Genomic DNA, 23,753 nt, shown 5'->3' with positions numbered 1-23,753 from the left:
GAAAAAACTTTAGTTAACGATCAGTTGAGGTAAGAAACTTATTGCAACAAAACCCCTGAAATTCCATGCTTTGTGGAACTCCGAACCGGCTTAAGAAGCGATTCACAATGCCATAGAAAATGCCGTTATGGGGCAATATAGCATTACAGGGGAGATTAACTGGAGTGCACTGAGTTAATGCGGTCCTGAGTTCCTCGATGGTTTGAATTTCAGTGGTTTGTTGTGATAAATTTCTTACCTTAACTTATCGTTAACTAAAGACTGTTCATTTAATATATTTATATATACACACACACACCAGTGTCTCAATACTCGCATGGCACAAATGGATGCAGTAAAAACATTATATTTAGATATCAACTGGAAGGCAGGGTGCCTGTGTAAATTGTGCTTGACCATTTCCAAATAGTGCATACTTGGTTCATTTGCTTTGCAGGCATATGGGTTTACGAACATCTCCAGCGCTATATTGCATGACAGTGATACTTAGAGCTTTCAACATCCAGGAGTACTTTTGAGTGAGATTTGGTGGTTTTGGAACCAAAATGACCTTTTTTTTAGTTCGATTCCCTGGTAAGAAACTCCATAAAGTAAAAGGAGTCTATAAGACTGGTGATCAGTGGGACAGGTATTAAAGAACGAGACTTAAAAAAAAAAAACACTATGCAATGTGTTATACGGATTTCTCTGTTGGATCTTTCTAATGAAACAGTGGTCCTGCTTCTCTCTCGGATCCTGCAAAAGCAATCTCCCAAGGCCCACTCTTCCGGGTCCATTCTCGTGTGAAACTGCCAGGACCAGCTGCAAAATGATCCAATAGAATGCGCCACCTCTCAGAGTTCTGGACTGGCGGTGGAGAATGTAAACAAACCTCCCGACCAATCAAGCATCAAGGATTCAAAACCAATTGTCTTTTATGGGCAGAGGCCAACTGCCCTCTCTGGACATCCCTGGTCAAATGGCCGGACCTGCTGGTGAGCAGAGCGTCAAATTGAGTATTGTTGTAGGAGTGAGACCGGGTGCTGAGTGACTTTACGTGCTGAGAATGTGCGAGGTTTATGGGGGAGGAGCGGATAAATAGGAAATGTTCAGCAATGGGAGAACATCTTTAATTGCAGAGGAAATGTGTGTATCCAATAGGGAAATGTTATATCGCGAGGGGAGCAGTCAGGCCGTGTAAAGGGCCACAGCACGCGGCTATTCTCGGAGTTCGGTGCTCGCGGACCGCCTGGTGCATCGGGACAAGGTTTGGCTCGCGATTGTTATTTTATGGACGATTGAGTAACACGTTATTTTGGATGTAATGTGACTTGTTGTCTCGTCTACTTTACATTCCCCATGTGCTCTAATGCGTATCTATAGATGGGAGAGGGGGCGGGGGGGGGGGTAGTGAGATTGCAGCATATTTCACGTTTTGTGTAAATATTAACCCATTGAATGTATGCGTTAATGAGTAGTGGTTCTTAGCGCTTAGAGTTCTGTGAACTTGCACCCCGTTGCGCGTTTAGCTTGGAGGGGTTTGTGTCACTGTTTCTGCAGCCAGCCCCTCCCTTCACACACCGTGTTCTGGGATAGTGGTGTTTAACAGAGCGCTATTTTCGGATCTCTCCGCAGGCCATGGTCCTGGGACACACACTCAGTGTAAGCATCCCTGGACCTCTACATCTATGCGGGACACGGATTGCCGCCTGTCCCACAACCGCCACTGACCCTATCTCCCCCCCTGGCGGAGCCCTAGGGCAGTGTTTCCCTGCGCATCCATCTGTCTCTGGTCCTCTGCGAGCCCTCGGCTGCCTTCCCTGGCGCACTACCTCTCTGCAGGTCCTTCTGCAGGTCCCTGGGGCACTACCGCTCTGCAGGTCCCTGGTGCACTACCTCTCTGCAGGTCCCTGGTGCGCTACCTCTCTGCAGGTCCTTCTGCAGGTCCCTGGGGTGCTACCTCTCTGCAGGACCTTCTGCAGGTCCCTGGTGCGCTACCTCTCTGCAGGTCCTTCTGCAGGTCCCTGGTGCGCTACCTCTCTGCAGGTCCTTCTGCAGGTCCCTGGGGCGCTACCTCTCTGCAGGTCCTTCTGCAGGTCCCTGGTGCGCTACCTCTCTGCAGGTCCTTCTGCAGGTCCCTGGTGCGCTACCTCTCTGCAGGTCCTTCTGCAGGTCCCTGGTGCGCTACCTCTCAGCAGGTCCTTCTGCAGGTCCCTGGGGCGCTACCTCTATGCAGGTCCTTCTGCAGGTCCCTGGGGCGCTACCTCTCTGCAGGTCCTTCTGCAGGTCCCTGGTGCGCTACCTCTCTGCAGGTCCTTCTGCAGGTCCCTGGTTCACTACCCCTCTGCAGGTCCTTCTGCAGGTCCCTGGTGCACTACCTCTCTGCTGGTCCTTCGGTAATCACCTCGTTTAGGTGCCCTGGTTACCTAACTGCCAGGGGAGCCGATTTATGAATTTCGGGGGTGGGGGTTGGGGGGATGGGGGGATGGGCCCAAATACAGGAATACAGGAAGTGACATCACTGGCAGTTATAGGACCACAAATTTACATATAGTCGCCAACTTTGTGCAATGACGCGGGGGGGAGGGGTAGAGGCGCGTGCAGTGCAGAACATTGGAAACCTTGGCTAGCATGTACTGCATATACTAAAGTCAAGTAAGAAGGAGATTTAAGCCTTCGAGTTGTATTCCAGTAGGCCATCACTGCCCCTACTCCAACCCTCTATAATCATCCAGGTTGTAGTAGCCCTCAAAAGGCAGAGCAACACAACTAGGATGGGAGAACGAAATGCCGTCCCATCCTGTGAGTGTGTCAAACGTCAGAGCAAAGACTGTGCGGGTGCCTCCTACCTTGGAGCACAATCTCACTAATTTGGTGCAAATTCTCGCAAGTGGGAGCATGGGAATCCCCTGTGTGTGTGTGGGCTGCAGACCCCGGATCACATGCTCACTTCTTCAGTATGAAACTCTGGCCAAGGCTCTTTGAGCAAGCATTCAGGATGGGTCTCGCACCTATAAACAGTGTGATATATTGAGTGGGCACCTCACTCCTTGGAGCATAGTATCAACCATTGCTGGTAATCTCACAACTGAATGTACAGTTTCACTCTTGGTCATCTCAGTGACCCCATGTATATTAATGGAGTCAGTCTCCCATCTGGGAAGACAATTATATTTCTGTTAAAACACTCTGAATTGTCACTCCAGTTTTCTCGATCTATAAATCCATACCATATTCATTCAATGTGTGTGCAGGGTTGATAACTTGTGTCTGAGAGAGCTAATTCTTTCATTCAGGAGAGATAAAGGGGTAACAACCCCCTGTATGTGAGAACAGGCTCATTTTGCCCCATGGCCCCTCCAGAAGGAGTGAGCAGGTTTTAAGACCCTGCTGATTCTGCTATCCGACAGGCTCGAGCCTTCTATCCCTTGCCCCATCATGGCTCCCAACATCCTGAGCGGCAGTTTATGGACAGCAGGCAGCTCCCGACATGCCTGTTGCCAATTGAATGTAGATAGATCTACTATTTAGACACTGGGAGAGAGCCATGAATCCACATTGGTGGTGAAGAAGCACTCAACATACAGAACACAATGGAATAGTGTTGCAGTCCTGCTGAGAAATGACAATTCTGAGCATGTGAGCAGTAGGCTGGATCAGTGCTGCCCCATAAAAGGTGTAGAAGCCTCTGTGAGAAGTGGCAGTACTGTCCCAACGGTGAGAAGTGTAGTATTTTCACATTAACTATGCTTAAGAATGTTGGGTTATTGAATAGTGCTGGCTACATTCTGAGTAATTCCATCCCTTTAAATATATGAGCTCTTGTATAACCACGACAGTGTTGAGTTATTCTGATGACAGACTTGCTCAATAGTTCTAGTTCTGTATCATTAAATGTACTTCAGATCTTTAGAGTATCGGAAGGATAGCTCAGGGGCAATGTGCTCGCCTTGGAAGCAAGACGACGCAGAGCAACACAGGATCGATCCCTCTGTCTGCGCAACACAGGTTCACTCCCTGGGTCCGCACAACACAGGTTCGCTCCCTCGGTCTGCGTAACACAGGTTTGCTCCCTCGGTCCGCGCTTAGAAACCTCTGGGTAGTACATGCATTATAAATAACCAATAAAAATAAATAGAAATACATCTGTTGAGAAGTGCTGGGTCCTTGTCAATAAGAGTGTAGCAGCTCAACTGAGAGGTGCTGATGTTGTCCCATCAAAAGTATAGCAGCCCCACTAAGATGAACTAGCATTCCCTCAACATAAGCATAGTATTATCGCTGAGAAGATTCAACAATTATAGAAGCCCTGTTACAGCAGTACTATCCCATCAAGAGTATAGCCAGCTAACTGAGGAGTACCAGCATTGCCCCATTTCAAATATGGCAGCTCTACTAGAAAGTGCTGGCTCATACACCTCCGCTCCCCGCCCATAGCAATCAACCTCACCAGGTGAAACACTCAGAGACATGCAAACGGTCTCATTTGCCCTCTCCCTGCCCCCTTCCTCGCTTTGCATCTGTATCTCCAATTTCAAAAATCCTTCTGGGTTGGGTGTACCTCTACATCTGTTCACCCCTCTTGCCAACAGGGATGCACAGATGTACAAATACACCCAACCCAAAACGAATTTTAGAAATTGAGGGACAGACTTGTTTTGCATCTGTACCTCCATTTCTAAAAATCGTTTTGGGTCGGGTGTACCTCTACATCTGTTCACCCCTCTTGCCAAGAGGGGTGCACAGATGTACAAATACACCCAACCCAAAACGAATTTTAGAAATTGAGGGACAGACTTGTTTTGCATCTGTGCCTCCATTTCTAAAAATCGTTATGGGTTGGGTGTACCTCTACATCTGTGCACCCCGGTGCACAGATGTAGAAGTATACCCAACCCAAAACGATTTTTAGATATTTAGCGACAGATGCAAAGCAAGAGCCTCTTGCTTTGCATCCGTCCCACAGTTTCTAAACATCGGGCCGCCAGAGAGAGACACAGTATGGATGGAACAAAGGGCCATCCATTCTGCGTCTCTTCTCTCTGGCTTGGGGGGGCTCAGCCACGACTTCATTCTGCCGGGGGGGCCTGGGCCCCGCAGGACCCCTGTACTCAGCGCCCCTGCTAACTGCACCTCTGCACGGGGCTCAGCAGGAGTACACCTAGACTAACATTTCGAGGATGGTGTATGGGGCAGGCGGGGGCGGTAGAGCAGCTAACCCTTCAAATGTTGGGAGGCGCAAACATCAGAGTGTACAGAGTGTAGGGGAGGGACACCCCTGCTTGTGCGGGGGGCATCTTGACCCATTCCAATGAGACTCTGCTGGGGCAGCTTCAATGTCCCAATATGTCATCTCTCTCCTTCACGTCTGAAACCACATACTTATAACCCGTGCATCCGTCCATTTTGGACCCATTACATAGCAATAACTCATTCCTCTTTCCCCTCCAAGAAATGTGTAGAATGAGTCTTGCTTTGTTTTTTGGCATAAAAAGGCCGCAGATTTATTTTCCACAATAACATAAAACCACACTGCACACATTAGTGGAAATAACTTAGAAGATGTGGCGACTGCTCCGTGTCTAACAACCTGCTTCCCCCTTTCTTTCCAAAAGTCTATTATAGGCCCAAATCTCCCAACCCTTTGCGCCTGAGCTTCGCCTGCCCATGCAGGTGTTCCTGGGCGGGGAGAGTGCCGTTTTCCTTGGGGGAAGCTGAGTCCTTGTTGTTCCCAAACCCCCCCCCCAGACACCCCTGCCAAGGGGCGCTGGTCTGGGAAGGGCGAAGACCCTTCCGGCTTTCTCCTGGCTCATCCGGAGTCTGTCTCTTGTGTTTGGTTGCCCAAACACCGCCACGCCACAGGTGGGTTTCTGCCCACTGTGGCTCCCCCCTGCTTCCTTCCTTACATTTCCAGGATTTTTGTGCAAAGGTTCCAGTAGAATAGCTCCAACCCCATTGGTGACAAATGTACCCCATCCTTCAGAAAATACTCTGGGGAATTTAAATTAATCAAGCCGTGCCTGATCTGGCCAAAGCCTCTGCCCCTGCAGAATTTTGCCATTGCCCCATTTAGCTTTCGTCTGGACCTCTCCACGGCTGCATGATTATCCGCGCCCCTCCATTCTGGCCTTGGGATTATCTCTGACCAAATGATATCTGTTTCCCCCAATTGACCTGCCAATTCCTGTAGAGAGCCCATCATCTCCCGCATCAGAGCCCCCCTTCCCAGGCTTGTCAGGTCATTAGCCCCCAAGTGTATGACCAATACGGCCGGCTTTTGCTGTTTCCCTAGCAATCTGCGCACCTGCCCCTGCAGTTGTGACCATTTCATCCCCGGCACCCTGTGCCACTCAATTTGAAATTCGACGTCTGTCAATTCTTCCGGTTCTGCGGACCAGCTTGCCCCGCCCTTGACACAAATCAATGTCCTAATACCCAGACCGCTCTTTTTTTCCTCAGGGCTGCTGCTGGTGGGGAGAAAAAGATGGAATGTCAATTTATATCTTTTCCGGCCTGATCTACCTCTTGAAACAGCCAGACTTCCAATTACCAATCTGCTTTATTGCTCCTTCCCCCTTGCCCATGGCTGCGGCTGACGTGTCTGCCCCTATCCGAAATGAGTGAGTCCCGAAGACTCCCTTTGTCTCCCCAATTCCTTCCAGTGCCATTTCCATAACCCTTCTGAATTGGAAATGGCTTAGAGCTGTCCCATTGTGATGAATGAGCAGCGGAGCGCCTCCTCCCGAAGGGGGTCTGAGCCTGAGGAAACCTGCCACCGCCCTAACCGGGCATATATGGCCGCCAAGTGGTAAGCCATCCAAGACCTGGTTTTTCCTTTGTGCCAGCCCCAACCCACAAAGGCTCTCACCGGTAGCTCCTGCTGACTTTCTGTTAATACCACCTGCTTAAATGCCAAGTACCACTTCCAGCATTCCTTGCCGTGCCTGGAGCTAGCGCCGTCTGAATCCAGGAACTCAGATTGCCCCAATCATGTCCCACCACTGTGTTTCGAACTGGGGCATCACCTCGTCTGCTCCCGGACAACTCCCTCAGAATTTTTCCCACTGTAAACGAGAGCGAGCATCAGCAGCTGTGTTCTGCACCCCGGGTATGTGTCTTGCTCGCACTTCAATGTTGTTTTGCAGCATGCACTTGTTGAGCTCCCTTAACAGCCGCAACACCCTTGTGTTGCTGGCAGAACCTTGGTTTATGATCTGGACTACTGCTAGGTTGTCCAACCAAAGCATGACCTTGCTGTCTTTTAGTTGTCTATAATCTGAATGCTACCACAATAGGAAAGAGTTCCAACAAAGTGATGTCTCTGGTAACCCCTTGCTGATGCCACTCTTCTGGCCATGCCATGCCGCACCATTTGGTGTCCAAAATTGCCCCAAACCCCAGTGCCCCAGATGAGTCTATGAACAACCTGGACCTGTGCTTGTTGCTCCAATCCCCTCTCCACATCCGAACCCCATTGAATTTGTCCAAGAATGTGTCCCACGTGGCCAGGTCCTCCCGTACCTCAACCCCCAGCCGCACATGCTGGTTTGCGTGCTGTAACCCCACCGTTTTCAGTTCAACACTCCTTGCAAATACTTTGCCCACTGGGATGACCTTCCCTGTGAAATTGAGGTTACCTGCAAGTGCCTGGAGCTCTCTCAAGGTTGCTTTGCTCCTACCCCTTAGACCTTTTATGGTTTCTTTCAGTTTTTCTACCTTCTCCCGTGGGAGCCTGCACTCTCCCCTTGCTGTGTCAATTTCAATCCCCAAAAAGGTCAGACATGTCACTGGTCCTAGTGTTTTCTCCCCCGCTAGCGGGACCCCCATTGTCTTCATCAGTCTCTGGAATGTCTCCATGAGGGCCCCACACTTGTTGGACCTCTTCTTACCGATAAACAGAAAGTCATCCAGGTAGCGTACCACCGACCCTTCCTGACACTCCTGTTTTACCGTAAACTCTAGGAAAGTGCTAAAAGCCTCAAAATACGCACAAGAGATGGCTCACCCCATAGGTAAACGTTTATCAAAGTAATACAGATCCTGCACCTTGCGCTCGAACAAATGTTGGCTTTCCTTGTGAATGGGCAGCAGACGGAATGCAGATTCTATGTCCGCCTTCCCCATCAGGGCTCCCTTCCCGTCAGCCCTTACCACTTCCACCGCATCTTCAAAGGATGAGTAGTGTACCCTGCATAGTTCTTCGCTAATCCCGTCATTGACTGACTCCCCTTTGGGAAAGGAAAGGTGGTGAATCAGCCGATACTGCCCTTCCTCCTTCTTGGGAACCAACCCTAAAGGGGATATTACCAGGTTGGCCACTGGCGGATTTTTGAATGGGCCTGCCACCCTGCCCAACTTAACCACCTTGGCAACTTTCCTTGCCACAACCTCTGGCATTGCTAGAGCCGACCGCAGGTTGACCGCCTCCATACCCTTCCTTACTCCTGTGCATGGGATTTTAAACCCCCACCTGAAACCTTCCCACAATAGTCTAGCATCCTCACAGTTATGATAAATATTTAACCACAGAGTCATAGCCTGTAGTCTTACCGGGGTTGGCAGCCCATTTTTAATCACATTTTTACACATCTGTTGTTGACTTGACTTTGACAAACTGCTCTTGACCTCATTCCCTCTTGACCTTCTCCTTTCCTTTGGGGCTGTTTTTACGTTTCCCTTCGTTAGTTGAGGAGGTGCGATCCCTGGCCCTCCCCCCACAGGGATGCTTGAAGCGGCATGTTTTCCCAAATGGACAACCCTCCTCCGAATTGATTCAGCTTGCTCCCCCTGGTAGCTGGCTCTGCTGTTCCAGGAGGAGCACCAGCGAAAGGACGACCTCCCCCGCTTGGAGTATCCCCCCCTGCACCTCCTGACTTGTGGTTTCTCCCCTGGGGATTTCTTTCCCCACTTCTCCTGTTGGAATCAGTTTGTCCAGGAACCCCTCCCACCCTCCCCACATCCATTTCATCCCAAGACAAGGCTGGCCAAACTTGCATTTTCAACCGAAAAACCCGATCATATTGCAACCAACCTTCCCCCCCCATGCTTCAAATACAGGTCATGGATGTACTGTTCATAGGCCATCATTGACAATGCATCTTGTGGGTATTTTTCTATCATAATGGATGTGTATACCTTGAATGCCTTTAGCCAATTATATATGGGTGCCTCTGTCTTGGGTTGCTCCTTGTCCCTCTTCTCCTTCTCAGACAATTCCTTTAACCCATTACCCAGGGGTTCCATTCCCACAAAATCCAAAATGTCAATAAATTCTTTCCTCCATACCCTCTCTTTAATGGTCCCTGGTATGTGCCATGATAAGGAGTTCACTGTCACCCTGACTGGACCAACTCTGGCATTGCTCTCCCCACATCCCCTCCTGCCCCACATTGTCATTAGGAACCGGGGGTAGACATGGTCCCGCCACCCCTTGCCCCCACCAGGGCGGTGCTTGGGCGGCCCCAGCTGTTGCTATTCCCTCCTGGGCTGCTGGGTTGGGACTGCCCATGGGGTTTGCAATGGTCCCTGCCGTAGCCTGTTGCCCCTGATTAAACTGGGCTGGGTTGACCTGTCCTATGGTGTTAATATTGGCTAATGTATTGCCCCCTTGAACCTGTGCCTGTTGCGCTACCCCTCCTGTAAATGCTGGGTTGAGCCATGCTCCTGTCCATTGGCACCCCATTGTTGATATGGTTCCCTGCAAGGTACCCCCCAGAATCCAGCCCCCCTGGTCCCAGAGCCACCCCTCTCTGTTGTATTACGGCAGCCCTGTTCCCCACATGATTAAAGGCATTAACATTCCCACTCAGTACCTGCCCGTTCCCCCCCGTTCCCCCATGCTTACATACATTGCATTACCATACCTTTTACCGCCTCCAAGGACGCGGGCCCGTCTTCCCTTGCAGCCACCGGTCTGGTCACAGGCATGCTGGGTGGACCCTTGTTCCTTGTTGGCTCCACAGGTGCAGGTGCCGGTATGGCTACAACCTCCTGTGCCCTTACCTTGTTCTTTACCCCAGCAGTCCTGGGTTTCTTGCCGTTCGCAGCTTGTTCTTTGCTTGCCTTGGCCTTTTGCGTCATGGTCCTCTTTATTTTTTCGGCAGGCTCCTCTTCCTCTCCCCCCCCCCGTTCTTCCTCTTCCTGCTCCTGCTGTTCCTCATTGTCTGGGTATAGTAACGGGGAGACTGGCCCTTGACTAGGTCCTGCTTACTCCTCATCCCCTGGCTGTGGTATCATTGCCTCCATCCAGTTAGGGCCGTGCTTGGCTGCTGCCAGCTTGGCCATGGCCATGAATGCCTCAAAGTCCATTCTTGTTAGCCGTCCTTTTAACTTCTTTTGGTTCTGTTCCTCTTCCGTGTGTTCCTGCCCCTTTCCTGCAGTCGTGCTGTTCCCCTTGCTCCGTGCACCCTCGTGTTCTGTGCCTATTTTGTTGCCACCTGGGCTTGGCTCCAGCCCCTTGCTGAACCCAAGGTCTTCCTCCTTTGCATGAGTCGTGCTCAGCGAACCCCGTTCGATTCCGTGGTGACGCCGAGGTCTGCCTTTTTGGCCCGGGTCGCGCACAGTGAACCCCGTTTGTTTCCGCCTGCTAATGGAAGGCGGGCTCCCGTGTCCTGACCAGCTGCCAGGAATGTGCCCCAATGCATGCTGTCGACCTTGTAATTAGAGGGTGGCCACCCTGTAATGTGGCGGGCGTGCCTGGGCCGTAGAGCGGGTGCGATTCCCCCCCGAATGCTGCTCCGCTCCCTGCTCCTGTGCCCCCTTCCTGTCGAGCGTTCACCTGTCGGTTGACGCCCAGACCTCCCTGCACCTGTCGCGCTGTACGCAGCCTCTGCAAAGTCTTCTTCCTGGATGGCAGGCAGCTTCCGTGCAGTCTTCTTCTTGACTGCGGGCGAAAAACCTCTGATCTCGTGGCGAGGGGTCGTACTGCTGGGCTCCGCCTCCACCGTCACCTGCCGCTTCCTGGGCGCCTGGATCCTTGCTGCAACGCCTCCGCTTCCCCTGCTTCACCGCTGATGCTGCGACATCGTTCCTCCTGGATCCGGCTTCCTCCTCCTTATGCCGATGCTGCTCACCCAGGCTCCAGCGCCCCCGACTTGGACGTGGAGTTCTGGGTGAAGCCGACGTCCGCTGCAGGCCCTCGTCTCTCGCTGGCGAAGTCCTTCTGGCCAAAATCGCCAGGCGAAGTCCCACGCGAAGTCCCCAGCGGCGTCAAAGTCCACGAAAACGAAGTCCTCTGCTGGCAGGCGGGCGTCCCACTGCCAAGGCTAGATGCTGCCTGCAGTGGGAAGGCTGCTCGTTATAACTTTCCATTGTTGCCCTTCGCGGGCTTTTCCTCTGTTTTGCCGCGCTTCTCCCTTTCGCGGGCTTTCCCTTGTTTTTGCCGCGCTTCCTGCGGGCACCTCCCCTTCATCCTGGGGAGGGGGAGGATAGGAGGAGGACACCGCCCGGGTTATCGGGGTGCCTCCTCCATTTTGGGATTTCATCGTTGTCACTAGCTAGAAATGCTGTGGGAATACGCAGTCTCCTGCCCCCGCCCTCTGCCCTCCACCCCCACCCTTCCAATAACTCCCCTGACATGCAAGTACTAACCCCCATCATCATTTAAATTGCCTAAGCGAATATACGAATGCAGGTGCTAACAATGAAATGGTTTACATTAGTAATTGCTGGGCCTTTGTTAACTGTGCACTATTTAGAGGGGGGAGGGGTGCTGAAGCCCGATCTGGCCAATGGCCGTTGCACCATTGGTCCTCGGCCAGTGTCTGTCTTTAGAGCACTAGATCACCATGTCTCTGCAGATCTCTTCGCTCCATATCGCCCTGGATCCCTAGCAACGCAGGGGCATTGTCTCTTTGCGTTCAGTCAGAGAGCCCCGGGCTGCTTCCCTCTGCAGATCATACTGTTCGAGTTTCTCTGCACACCCGAGAAAGCATTTCTCTGCATTGAACCGCGCATGGCGTCGACCTGTCTTCATGGCATCTACATCTTTCTGTAGTACCTCCTGCGTGTTCTCGCTGCATAGCCTCTGTCACTGCCCCTATGCAGATCCATGTGTCACTATTTGGCTGTCACCATTCTAGATCCAGATCCCTGGGCCAGTAAACTTCAGCTGGACCCTTCACTACAGTTTCTCTGCAAAAGCGGCACCGCCCTGTCTCTGCAGAGGCCTGCCATTCTGTATTTCATACTGAGCCCTCCCTCGAGTAAAAATATTGATTCTGTCCCCTCCGCCCCCCAACCTATGGATTGTCCCCCTAAGGCATCTAAAGCATATTGGGTGGGTGGGGGGACAGCAGGCTCTTTAAAATATAAGATTATCTACTGCTTATATTTTCTATTAAAATCAGTCACTGTAAACCTTTTTTATAGTATAAACTGTCCTCTTAATCCCTTTTTAAAGGGTCTGCCCCCCACACCTCCTTTGGGCCCCATACGGTGGATAGCACCCCAGTTTGAAGATCACTGCTGTAGAGTGCTAGGTCACTATGGGCCTGATTCATGGAACTTTTAGCGTGGTGCAACGTGACTTTCCACTGCCAGCAAAAACCCTGATTCACAGAGTGGTGCAAAGTGTATCAAAAATGTTTTAACAACGCTAAGGAATCTTGCTCAATTTTCAGAATGATAATCTTGCCCAGGATGACTAGCATATCTGAACTTCTAACCGCTGTTATACAATCTGCTGGGACCCGGTTGGCTTCATGTCTACAAGTGTGAATGGGTGGGTTGTTTGTTTGATTTGGAAGGACCATATAGTGTCCTGCTTGTCACGTACAAAACGTGATGATAATAACTTGCACTTTTAATAACTGGTATCTTTTGATCTTTTTGATCTTGTGTTAGACAATTAAGTCTTGTTTCGAATTTGTAAACGTTTTCGAACTATATACAAATAAATAAATAAAGTGTATTTTTGCAGTGCAAAGTGACTTTGCACCACTTTTGCACCAGTACAAAGTCACTTTGCACCGCAATAAACGTTCCATGAATCGGGCCCTATTTGGGTGTCATCATTCATAGATGCCTGTGCATTGATGTCCCCCTACTGCCATCCTGTACTTTGATGCCCCTCTGCTCTGTCTCTACTGGGCCTTCGTTCTCCCTGCACCTCGCAGAAGCAGCTGCACTCCATCATTGCACAGCTCCCTGTGTCGCTATCTCGGTTGAGTCAAGTGTATCTTGTTAGTTGACCTGCTGCGGATGGGGCCAATTAGCAAACAAGTATTGAGAGCACTGACCACCGCCAGTCCCAAAGCAGGGATCAGGGGAAATACATCTATTTTGGGGTTCTGAATCGAAGATCTAATAAAAGAAACGTTAGGGGCGTAGGTGCCGAATGCATGGAGGCAGAGGGGGCAATTGAACCCATACTCCAAGCAGGTAGGAGAGTCATTTCGCCCCCAGGGATATTCTGAATGAGGGTGACCGAACATGAAAAAAACAATCATTGACAATGCCAACAGTTTGGACTTTTTTGTAAGCATGGGAAATGCATATGCCGTGCATTGCCATAGATGTATTAACTGGCCATCAATGGTAGCAGCTGCAAAATGGTGAGAGTACCTGTGCATATAATAGAAATGCCTAATATTTATACACGAGCCAAAAGTGTTGGCTTGACCAATGCTTGTTTTAACATGACTTCAGTGAAGGGTATGCATACTGCTTATAAATTGAGTGGCTGAAGGCAGACCTCGTTAAGACATTTGTATTACACCCGTAGCACATTTACAGCTCCAATTAAGTCATGCAAGTGGTGGTAGGGTGGGGGTGTAGGGTGGGTTTTAGGGGAAAGAGAGTGGGGGGTAGGGTGGGTGGGGATAGAGAGATGGGGTAAGGTGGGTGGATGGGGGATCTAGATATATGGCATTTATAACACGCCTGTACACAAGTGTTTCTAAGCGCCACAAGACAAGGGAGAGAAGACATAGCGAGGACAAGACAAACAATTCTACTAGGCCTTGTGTCATTCAGATCATGCAAGTTCAACAATAGAAGTGCATGGGGGAGGAGAAGGGGGAAGTGTGATTAGAGCTACGTGGCTCTTAGTAAGTGCAGCCAGGGCAGCACGGCTCTGGGTAGTGAAAGGAGGCAGGGGGACTGTAGGGGTTACAGTTGCAGCCCCTAAGTGCACGGTAGGACAGGAGGCAGTGCAAAGGAAGACTGGTCATGGAGGGGCCTGTTACCCAGCGAGACCCCGAGGGAACCAAGCAGCCAGTCCGCGCAGCAGACAGGAGGCAGAGGAGAAAAGGAGTGTCTTGAGATGCATCCGGAACTTCAGGTGGTCCGGCAAAAGTCTGACTGGGCAGGGAGGCCGTTCCAGAGGGAGGTACCTGCAGAGGAGAGAGATCTACCCCCATATCGCTGTCTGGAGCAGTGCCTGACCCTCAGAGAGTTGGTGGTAGCTGAGCGAAGGTCTCTAGAAGGAAGGTTTTTAGGGAGAGAGTGTTGGATGTAGTCAGGTCCCGGCCCTAGTAAGCCTTGTGGACGATGCAGAGGGTCTTTAACTTGATAATTGCAGCCACCGGGAGTCAGTGAAGAGATTTCAGGACTGGAGAGATAGTCACTGGGCTTGAGGCCAAGGATAAGTCTTGCAGTCCTGTTCTGGATTAGTTGCAGGGGGCGAAGAGTAGAGGAAGGCATATTCAGAAAGAGGCTGTTGCAGTAGTCCAGCCTGGAGAGAACCAGGGCTCTGGAGACAGTTAACATCTGAGGGAAAGTGAGAAAAGGTAGAATACCTCTGAGGAGTTGCAGCTGGAAGTTCATGGCAAGGTCCATGATGTGAGGAGAGGAGGAGGGAGTGGAGTTGAAGATGACACAAAGGTTTTTTGCCTCACAGGAAGGCGAGGTTAGAGGGCCCAAGGAGGGCAGCCAGAGTGAGAGAGGGAAAGTGGGAGCAGGGTTCCCAATAAAGAGGATTTCCATCTAACTGGCATTAAGGCAAAGATCGTTGGAGGCGCACCAATCCTGAATCACGGATAGTCCGGAATGAGCGAGGGAGGCGAGGAGGCTGAGGGAAGCCTGAAAGAGAGGTGCCATCCGCATAACTGTGAAAGTTAGAAGAGAAGGTGAAGATAAGGTGGGCCAAAGGGGACAGATAGACATTGAAGAGCCAGCGTGACAGGATAGAGCCCTGGGGGACACCACATGTGGAGAGAGAGGTGGTGAAGAGAAAGGACCGAAGTTGGACCTGGGAGGGACAGTCCAGGAGGAAGGAGCTCAGCCACGCCAGGGCCTGATCCGTGATGCCCAGATTCACACAGTCGTTTGATCAGAGTGGCTTGATTGACCGTGACGAAAGCAGAGGAAAGGTCGAGGAGGATGAGGACAGAGGGAGAGCTGGAGTTGAGGTAAGAGAGCAGATCTTCACAGGTGTTCAGGAGAGCAGTTTCCATGCCTCTGGCTCTTCTGGAGCTCGTCACAACTGTGACAAGTAGCAGACTACAAGAATTACCTAGAAGTAATGAGAGGAGGAACAGTTAGATGGGGAGCAGTAATGACTGTTCCCCCTGCCCACCTTTGTTACCTTGACAGTCACTGCTGGTTGACGGCTGCATGCTGTCACGGTGAACACCGGTAAACACCCTCTGGAGCTGCTTCAGTGGAGCTGCCAATAGCGTTGGGGCCCTTTGCTGGAGGGGCTGCAATCGGCAGTTGGGCTGCCTTAATAGTAACAGTTAAATGGGGCTGTTCGCCCAATCAGGGGTCGGGGTGGGTAGCAAGGAGGGAGGGAACAAGGAAAGGGAACAGGAAACAGAGAGAAGGCAGGCCGCGATGCAGCTCGGAAAAAATATGGTGCCAACAAAGAAAATAAACTTTTAGAACAAGCAGGAGCTCCTGAATGTAAGCTGATCACCTGCTTTCAGATTCTGAAAGTGTTAGAGACAGTGGAGGTAGGATGGGTGGATGGGGGAACAGAGAGCGGAGGTTGGGTGGTTGGGGGTAGAGCAGTTCCAGGTAGGATAGGTGAGGCTTGAGAGAGTGGAGGTAGGGTGGGTCGGGGTAGAGATAATAAGAAGAATGGAGAATAGAGCAAGGGAGGAAATTATTGAGAAAGGGTGCAATCGTCGATGATCAATAGGAAATTTGAGCAAGAAAATTTGAGAGTGAGAGGTTAAGAAATAAAGCAAGAGTGTGCAAGGAAGAATGAGGGGGCAGAGAGTGGGGGTGGTTAGGGGGTGTAGAGATAGTGGGGTTGGACAGGTGGATGGGGTAGAGAGTGGAGGTTGGTTGGATGGGTGGGGTTAGACAGTGGAGGTAGGGTGGGTGGGGTAGAGCAAGCAGAGGTAGGGTGGGTAGGTGGGGGTAGAGAGTGAGGGGTAGAGGGGTGGCATGGGGTAGAGAGAGTGGGGTAGGGTGGGTTGGGGCTGAGTGTGGGGCTAGGGTAGGTGGTGGTAGAAACAGTGAGGGGTCATGTGGGTGGGCTGGGGTAGAAGGAGTGAGGGTAGAGTGGGTGGGTTGGGGTAGAGGGAGTGGGGGGTGGGTGGGTTAGGGTAGAGTGGGGCTAAGGTGAGTGGGGCAGGGAGGGTAGGGTGGGCGAGGGAGAGATAGTGGGGGAGGCTGGGTAGGGGTCGAGAGCAGCGGTAGGGTGAGTGTGGGTGGGTTGGGGTAGAAAGAGTGGTGAGACAGGGTAGGGTTGGTATAGAGGGGTGTGGGACTAGAGTGAGGGTGCGGGTTGGGTGGGTAGAGGGTGGGTGAGTGTGGGGTTAGACATAGTGGGGGTGGGTTGGGGTTCAGAGGGTGAGGATTGGGTGGGTGGGGTAGACCGGGTGGGGTTAGGGTCAGTGTGGGTAGAGAGATTGGGGAGAAAGTATGGGGTTGGTAGAGGGGGTCGGAGTAGAGTGAAAGGGTGGGGTAGAGTGGGCAGGGGTGGTTGAGTGTGTGGGGTTAGTGGTAGTCAAGGTGCGTGGGGGTAGAGAGTGTGGGGGTAGAGTGGGTCGGTGTAGCGAGTGTGAGGGGAGGGGGAGTGGGTGTAGTGAGAGGTGGGGAGAATGGGTAGGTGTAGAGGGCAGCAGTAGGGTGAGGGTGGGTGGGTTAGGGTAGAAAAAGTAGGGATAGGGTGAGTGGGAGTAGAGCGGGTGGGGATTGGGTGGGTAGTGTAGACAGGGGGGTTAGGGTCAGTGGAGGTAGAGAGAATGGAGGTAGGGTAGGTGGGGTAGAGAGGGTGGGGTAGGGTGGGTGGGGTAGAGCGACTGGGAATTGAGTGTGTTAACATAGAGAGGGTGGTGGTAGGGTGGGTGGGGGTAGAGAGAGTGGGGGTAGGGTGGTTGATGGCAGAGAGCGAGGGTGTATGGTGGGTGGGGATAGAGAAAGTTGTGATAGGGTTGGTGGCGGAGTGTGGGTAGGGTGGGTGGTATTGAGGTAGAGAGTGGGTGCTAAGGGGTAGAGAGGGTGGGGTAGAGAGAGTGGGGGTAGGGTTGGTGGGGTAGAGGGAGTGTGGGTAGGGTGGGTTGGTTGGGGTAGAGAGTGGCTCTAAGGTGGGTGGGGCAGGGTGTGTAGGGTTGGGAGTAGAGAGAGTGGGTGAGCTTGGGTGAGGGTAGGTGAGGGTAGAGAGAGAGTGGGGAGGGTGGGAAGGGATAGAGAGCAGGGTGAGGGTGGGTGGGTTGGGATAGAGAGAGTGGGGAGACAGGGTGGGGTTGGTAGAGAGCGGGTTGGAGTAGAGCGAGAGGGTGGGTGTAGGGTGAGTAGGGCTGGTTGAGTGTGTGGGGTTAGAGATCGTAGGGGTTGGGTGGGTAGATGATGGTAGTTGGTTGGAGCAAAACAACATGAAGAACAAAGTCTCAGGAAGACTTGTAAATAGTAGCCCAAAATAACACTAACAAAACCCAACCAGCACATGTAATGAGGGAGTGGAGTGGGTGGGGACAGAGAGAGTGGGTGTTGGGTAGGTGTGTTTATGTAGAAAGTCAGCCTTAGGAGGACAATAAAATAGATCTCCAATCAAAAGTTGCCCGATTTCCCATGAAAAATGCCCAAAAAAGCCCAATGTGAAATCACTAGGCAGCTGGGAAATTGAAAGCCCGGCACCCGTCTTACAAAGCTGCTGATTGGAGCAAATATTGTTAGGGAACTGGGATTTGGGAGTTTTATGACACAGCCTTGCCAGTTGCTATACCAACCAGATATTCTCAGTTCAGAGCCCTGTGTAGGTTAAGTCCTTTTTTCTTACCAATCAAAATATTCCCAGGAGCCAAAAATGCAATGCACAGGATACAAGATAAATAAAAAAAAATTGATTTATTACAAAATATGCTTAAGCAGGGAATTAACCACAGACATTCAAATTCTAATGGTGTGAGTACAGGCTTATATTAAGTTTTACAGAAAGCAAAAAGCATTTTTCAATAATGCATCTGCCTGATAAGATGATTGTAAAAGTAACATACATGGGTACATTCATTATACGTCTCTATTGGCCTATTCTAAACATGTAATGCATCATCAGCGGTACATGTTAGCTCATCTCTAATGGGATCATCTGGTCTTACTCCAAGCTGGCACCAAAGATTATTCCTGACATTTAAAATCGATGTTATGTTACATTTTGTAACTCAACTCGGTGAGAACATCTTTGCCCTTTCCCTGACTTGTATGCAGGTTTTAGCTGCCTGGGAGTGTGACTGATGCCATTGTATAATTGTCAATTACTGCATTGCCTTAGGTTCCTCGTCAATGCCATCTTAAAGAGAAAAATAGTAATGTTCATTTGTATGGTGTGACATCACAGGTTGTCTTTACTAATACTACATTCAAATATAAGCTTTTGTGTTTCCCTCTATTTCCCTAAAAAGTTCATGCCATACGAATGTTTGCGTAACAATTTATGAGAAAGAAAAGGCTTTGCACCTGCTTATTGTGATCTGTAGATGGCAGTGTTACTGCTTATCAGCCTGATAATACAGTTGATGATCATTACTTTAAGACTTGGCTGTGTGTGTGTGGCATTGTTAAATTCGCATCATCTCAGCTTATCAGCGCACTCTGTAGCATCCTAATGTTAAATTCTATCACTCACTGCTGGAAGCTAACAACCTGTGAGAAAAGGTTTGTGTTACTCATTCTTGTTAATCTGCCAATATTCTGTAATGCTGCAACCTTGGTCTGATATCGTGCTATGGGAACGAAACTTGTGATTTCAATAGAAGATGCTAGCCATTTAGCTAATGTAAAAAATGAGGCCTATACACTCTTCTAACTTAAAATGGTATGAAGTAATGTGGCAAAAGAGCATATGATTATTTCTATATGCAATATATACAATGTATAGCGTGTGAGTTTTCTCAAAAAGCCTGCCTGCTGATTAATGCTCAGGAGTGTGGGGGAAAAAGCCTTTCGAATGGATTGTGTCCTCCCACGTATTCCTCATCTTTGATATCTCCAATAACCGTGTTGATGATCTTGAAAGGACAAAACAAGGGAACACTCGGTGAATAGCAAGAAGAAATCCAGAAAGTCTGCAGAATCCATGAAAACAAGAAACTCCAAAGGAAAACCTAAACAAACGGCACGTGGACGCCTAGCAAGTGTCCAGTCACACCAGAGGAAGTCTCTAGTCCAGGTGTGTTATACACGTGGAAATAACAAAGGTCTGTGCTCATGCAATGTGGGAAAACAATCTTAGAAGCAGTCTGGGCTGTAAATTGCTGGAGATACAGTACCAAATCAGAAAGCGAAGCATAAACGTAGGCAGTCCGGGTCGATGAAACCAGGCTGGCAGCAAGAGGCAGAACGGCGTACAGAACAAGGACAGTGAATGATGCAGGGTCAAGGAGCCAAGCGAGCAACAAATTAACCAGTCAGCAGGCAGATCAGGGCCAATAGACAATGCCGGGTCGAAAAGGGGAATCAGGGTTCAAAGAACGTAAGCAACAAGGTTCAGTATTCAAGAATGAGGAACGCAGGAATAGGCTCGTAGAATGCCGGTTCAGAAGCGCCGCAGTGAATGTAGGCGGGGCTTAAGCATCTCGATGTCACATGATCTTCTTCCGACAATCCTCCATATGGAAGAGAAAGAGCGTCTATGCAAGGGACGCCAACGTTGCCATGGCAACCGCCAAGCACCCGTTACCAGAGTCCTGTTACTCGGTGTTTCACAGGCACAATTTCTTTTGGCAACATGATGTAGACCGGATATTTTGTTACGTTGTCTTGGGGATATCCCGTGCGTTAATCTGACTTGTGAACCATGCCAGTGTGAGGACCTGACAGTACCCTTCCCTAAAGGGGCCCTCACCCCCAGGGAGGACCAAAACTCAGCGATGAGGTCAGGAGCATGAACGTTACCAGCGGGTTCCCACATACGGTCCTCTGGGCCGTACCCTTCCAGTCGATCAGGTATTGGTGAACCCCCCTCCATAACCTGGCGTCGAGCACCCCGTTCACCTCATACTCGTCAAATCCCAACACTTTCAACGGGGGGGGGGGCGAAGTGGCAGTCTCGTAGAAGGAGGACAGGGCTTCACCAGTGACACATGGAAAACCGGATGTATCTTCCATGAAACTGGGAGATCCAGACGTAGTGCCACAGGATGAAAGATTTCCGTGATAGGGTAAGGGGCGATGAAACGTGGAAGCACGGTCCTCCGTCCTGGAATGCAGAGGTTCTTGGTAGACAACCATCTTGCATCCTGGGTACATAAACAGGAGCAGGTGAGCGATGAACGTCAGCGTACCTTTTTGTGCGCTCCTGTGCTACCAACAGATGGTGCTTGACCTCTTTATGCACGTCAGAGATTTTATTGACACAGGCCAAAGAGTGGAGCTGCTAGCCCCGACTACAGGACACAAGGGCAAGGACCGAGGGTGTTGGCCATAAAGGGCGAAGAAGGGAGAGGTACCAGTAGAAGTATGCACTGAATTATTATATGCAAATTCTGCCATCCCCAGGACAGAAAGCCAGGAATCCTGATGTTGTAAATTGAGGCAACGCAAGTATTGTTCCAGTGTAGCGTTTGCCCTTTCAGTCTGTCCATCCGTTTGAGGGTGGTAAGCACTGGAAAACCTCATCAATGCCGAAAGAGGCGGTAAGAGCCTTCCAGAAGTGCAAGGTGAATTGTGACCCCCGATGAGATACCAAAATGTCAGGCAGTCCAAACAACCAAAAGACGTTCTTGAGAAATAGGTCTGCCAGAGTGGGAGCAGTTGGGATACCCATACAAGGGATGAAGAGAGCCATCTCAGTGAAATAGTCGATGACGACCCAGATCGAGTCATAGCCGTTGACTGTCGGCAATTCTACAATGAAATCCATGGAACGCATAGCCCAGGGGTGATCAGGAACGGGTAATGGATGTAGGAGGCCAACGGGCTTAGCACGTATGCCTTTACATATACTTTTACATTGTGCACAAACAGCACATGAACTAAGATACCCAGTGACATCTCTGGACATTGTCGGCCACCAACACCATCACTGTAACAACTCCAAGGTTTTTCTTTTCCCGGAATGGGCGGCTAACAGAGAATCATGACACCAGTTCATAGCCGTAAACAGAGTTGCCTTGTCAGGAAGGTAAATCCTGCCTTGCACGTAAGGAAGCAAATGGAACACATCCATGCTGTATTCTACCAATTCAGACTGCTTGGTCTTAACCCAGGCTTGAATGGTAGACCTGAGTGAGGGCTGTAAAGAGCAACAGCATACCACTTGGTTAGGAAGCAACATAGCGCCCTCAATATCAGGTGGAGAGGGCTTCCCATGGATGCGCGAGAGGGCATCAGCTTTGGAATGCAGGGATCCTAGACGATATGTAATAGTAAAATGAAACATGGAGAAGAATTCATACCAACGTGCATGGCGAGTGGTAGTACACTTAACCGATTGCATAGCCAAAAGATTACGATGATCAGTGCACACCTGCACCGGGAAATCAGCGCCTAGCAAATGATGCCTCCAAACCAAAAAGGCGTCCCAGATAGCCAACAGTTCTCACTCCGTGATGGTATAGTTGCGTTTGAAGGGAGTGAGTTTCCTTGAATGGTAATCAACCGGATACAAACCACTGATATCCGAGCAGTGTTGGGACAGGACCGCACCGATGGCAATATCGGAAGCGTCAGCTTCCACAACGAACGGGAAAGCAGGATCCGAATGCTGCAGAACGAGAGCTGTTGTGAAAGCGGCTTTTAATGTATCAAAGGCCTGTTGAGCCACGGCATCCCACTTGAATTCCTTCTTAGAACTGGTCAAGGCAGTAAGGGGAGCTGAGATAGCCGAGAAATCCCTTATAAATCACCTGTAAAAGTTAGAAAACCCCAGGAATGACTGCAGCGCCTTCACTGTGTTTGGCACCAGCTATTCCAATACCACCGTAACCTTGGATGAGCTCATCTGTACTCCTTTGTCCGTTATGTCATACCCAAGGAATTCCACCCTTGTCACATGAAACATACATTTCTGCAGTTTGGCGTACAGGTGATTTTCCCGTGATTGTTGTAAGACCTTGGAGACGTGTTGGACATGAGAAGCATAGGAGGGAGAGTAGATAAGTATATTGTCCAGATATACCACTAGGAACAAATCCATCATATCTCTAAAGATGTCGTTGATGAAATACTGGAATGTAGCCGGTGCATTGCACAATCCAAAGGGCATCCCGCAGTACCTGTAAAGTCCATATGTGGTCTTGAAGGCTGTCTTCCACTCATCCCCCTCGTGGATGCGTACTAAATTGTACGCACCACATAAATCAAGCTTCATGAATATAACGGAAGAGCCCAACTGGTTATGAAGCACCAAAATCAGGTGTATGGGGTACTGGTTGCGTATCATTATAGCATTACGAGCGCGATAATCAATACATGGGCGGAGGTCTCCCTCCTTCTTGGGCACAAAAAATAAGGGAGAAGCCACCGGGGAATGTGAGGGACGAATAAACCCAGACTTCTGTGACTTATCTATGTATTCTTTTAGGACTGCGTCCTCCTTTTGGGTCAAGGAGTAAGCTCGACCGACTGGAATCTTTGCCCCAGGTACCAGATTGATGGGGCAGTCATATGGTCAGTGAGGAGGTAACACCTCTGCAGCACCAATGTCAAACACATCATGGTTTTTGTCATATTCCTTCGGAAGAACCGTGTGAACCACTGCACCTATAGTCGGTGCAGTGTCCATGATAGGACAACAAGGATTCCTGGGTTGCGGCACCTGGTCCTAATCACTGCCTCTCACAAAAATCTGATGCAAAGTTGATGTCCCCTTTGTGCCAGTCGATGTTCGGATTGTGTTGTTTTAAACCAGGTAGTCCAAGAATAAGCTAAAATTGTGGAGTCGCTATGAAATCAAAACTAAGCGCCTCCGTGTGACCACAGTGTATGGTCATGGTTAAGTCTACAGTGCATTCGGTCACCAAACCTGAAAGGAGTCTGGTGCCGTCTACAGCATTCACGACTTCCGGACAACCTTTTGGGACTATAATTAACCCCTTATCATTGGCATATTGGCAGTCGATTTAGTTCCCCATAGCACCAGAATCAAGCACTGCAATAGCAGACCATGGTTCTCCGAGAGGATTTGAAAGCTCAACAGCCATGGTAAAAGAAACGGAGACAACGGAGACCAAAGACAATGGACCCGACAATTGGACTCCCTCTATTGTCGGGCTTTTGAGTTTCCCTGTTCCTTGGCAAGTTTTTTGGGGCACACCCGCAGGAGATGATCTGCAGAACCACAATAGAAGCACAAGTTATTCCTTTTGTGATACTCCCTCACCTCTGTAGTAAGCCGACCCCTTACTGCCCCGATCTGCATGGGTTCACAAGAACCAGAGGGTGGA

At 50.2% G+C, this 23,753-nt stretch overlaps 1 protein-coding gene across 2 annotated transcripts in view; it reads left to right on the top strand.

Annotated features, from left to right (window-relative positions):
• The first annotated feature begins 919 nt into the window (after nucleotides 1–919).
• LOC138567581 (zinc finger protein 665-like) overlaps nucleotides 920–23,753 on the top strand; it is a 728,415-nt gene continuing 705,581 nt past the window's right edge. For both annotated transcript variants that reach the window (XM_069645953.1, XM_069645952.1), the window contains exon 1: nucleotides 920–974. The gene's annotated coding sequence lies outside the window, so the exon portion shown is untranslated. The remainder of the gene's footprint in view (nucleotides 975–23,753) is intronic.

This window comes from Ambystoma mexicanum, chromosome 2p, assembly GCF_040938575.1.
Source record: "Ambystoma mexicanum isolate Mex_15411 chromosome 2p, UKY_AmexF1_1, whole genome shotgun sequence".
Taxonomy (NCBI): Eukaryota; Metazoa; Chordata; class Amphibia; order Caudata; family Ambystomatidae; genus Ambystoma; species Ambystoma mexicanum.
This window is presented reverse-complemented; position numbering and strand designations above follow the sequence as displayed.